Raw genomic sequence first — 2,500 nt, 5'->3', positions numbered from 1 at the left:
GATTGTTTCTGACTCCTTTTGCTCCCCGCAGGTCCCCGTAGGACGACCATCACCAGTTAAGGTGTAGTTGACTTGTCAGGGCACGGTAGTCCCCACAAGTCCCCGATTATTCGTGGATATCGTCCTACGAGTTTTTGTGACCCTTGGGTTCCCGGCAGGTCCCCGTAGGACAACCATCACCAGTTAAGGTGTAGTTGACTTGTCAGGGCACGGTGGTCCCCACAAGTCCCCGATTATTCGGAGATATTGTCCTACGAGTTTTAGTGACCCTTTTGTTCCCCGCAGGTCCCCGTAGGACGACCATCACCAGTTAAGGTGTAGTTGACTTGTCAGGGCACGGTAGTCCCCACAAGTCCCCGATTATTCGTGGATATCGTCCTACGAGTTTTTGTGACCCTTGGGTTCCCGAACTTTGCTACGATGGTTCTGCCTCCAGAGGAGACTTATGAACACTTCGTATCATTTCTTACACCGAACCATGGGATCGCGAGATTGCTCCCGGATCCCTAATCACCTTACATTTTCGTTTCGTTTCCGTACACTACGATGAGCTAATTCAATTTGTTTGTTCGTCTGGCGAACGTTTTATTGCGGAATTACCGCGGTACTTCCAGCCGGGTATGGCTGCCGTACGACCTACAGGATAGATCATCGAACCACTTTTCGTGCATATTGTCCGTCGAGGGTATCACCTCGATACCCCCAACAGACCTTTGGACACTTCCTCACTACTCCTTGGAGCAGCAATCAGGGAACCATATAGTAGGAACAGCCGAATATGGAACTCTTTTCGTACTTTGGACACCTCCTATAACTTGTATGGCGACTTCGGGGACCTTCATTTCGTTCTCAGTTGGTACCCCTATTTCGGTCTTTGGACACCTCGTCTTACCCGTATAACTCACTTTAGGTCCACTTATTTGCCTGATATCTCATCGTGAACCCGTTTTTCGTACACCGTACACACCTAGGAACACCACATATGCGTTTCCCTTTCGATCGTGAAGTTTTCAAATTTTTCGATTTTTGGTCCTAGAAATTCATGAACGGTGGGAGACCAAAATTTTTCATAAAAAAAAAATTTTCACCGTTTGACCATAAAAACCTTCTTTTCGTACATACCCCATCATTTCTTCACGTTTTAGGCCATTTCTGAAATTTTCGCTTCGATAGTGTGTCCCCTATAATACAAAATGAACATTTTGCATCTCCCACAAGTGGCCATTTTTTTCCGCCACTGAAGAACACGACCTCGGGAACTCGGACCTAGGACGTGGCCATGTAAGTCATAGGCCCACCCCAACTTTTGCAAAATACTGTTTCTTTTCACTTTCATGATCTAAGGCGCGTTCCGACGGCGTTTTGAACCAAATTTATGAGAAAAAAAATTTTGACCCTCGGACCAAAATTTTTCGTTCGGGCCCCATGGCCTATGGCCAGTATGGGAACTCGGGATGCCGATATGACAAAATTTGTCAAAAAATCACTAAAAAGTCGCTATGGCCCATTATTTAGAGCTTGTTGAGACCTTTCTAAAACACCTTGGTTGACCCCTGTCCGATAAGTAGTTTTCGAGATATTCGAGAAAATGTGATTTTTTGGGACTTAGAAAATTTTTGACCCGTACCCTAAGAAAAGTGATTTTTTCATAGGACAATTTTTTCTTCGCAAATACTGTTTGGTTTCACTTTTCATTATTAGAAACGCGTTCCGAAGCCATTTTCATCAAAATCTCGTGAAAAAAAAATTTCACACCCCGGACCAAAAGTTGGCCGTTCGGTGCCCTATGCCTATGGCCAGTATGGGAACCAAGGATGCCGATATGCGAAAAAGTGTCAAAAAATCACTTGAAAGTCGCTATGGCTCATTAAATAGAGCTTGTAAAGACCTTTCTAAAACACCTTGGTTGACCCCTGTCCGATACGTAGTTTTCGAGATATTCGAGAATAATGTGATTTTTTGGGACTTAGAAAATTTTCGACCAATGACAATATGAAAAGTGATTTTTTCATAGGACAATTTTTTCTTCGCAAATACTGTTTGGTTTCACTTTTCATTATTAGAAACGCGTTCCGAAGCCATTTTCATCAAAATCTCGTGAAAAAAAAATTTCACCCCCGGACCAAAAGTTGGCCGTTCGGTGCCCTATGGCCTATGGCCAGTATGGGAACCAAGGATGCCGATATGCGAAAAAGTGTCAAAAAATCACTTGAAAGTCGCTATGGCTCATTAAATAGAGCTTGTAAAGACCTTTCTAAAACACCTTGGTTGACCCCTGTCCGATACGTAGTTTTCGAGATATTCGAGAATATGTGATTTTTTGGGACTTAGAAAATTTTCGACCATGACATATATGAAAAGTGAATTTTTCATAGGACCAAAAAGTTTGTCCAAATAGGGTTTTGGTTCACTTTTTATGGTCAGATAAGTGATCCGATGCTATTTTCATGATCATTAGAGGGATTTCACGCTGTGACCAAAAATTTTCATACTTCATACT

The sequence above is a fragment of the Anopheles stephensi genome, unplaced genomic scaffold, assembly GCF_013141755.1.
Source record: "Anopheles stephensi strain Indian unplaced genomic scaffold, UCI_ANSTEP_V1.0 ucontig252, whole genome shotgun sequence".
In the NCBI taxonomy this organism is placed as follows: domain Eukaryota; kingdom Metazoa; phylum Arthropoda; class Insecta; order Diptera; family Culicidae; genus Anopheles; species Anopheles stephensi.
This window is presented reverse-complemented; position numbering follows the sequence as displayed.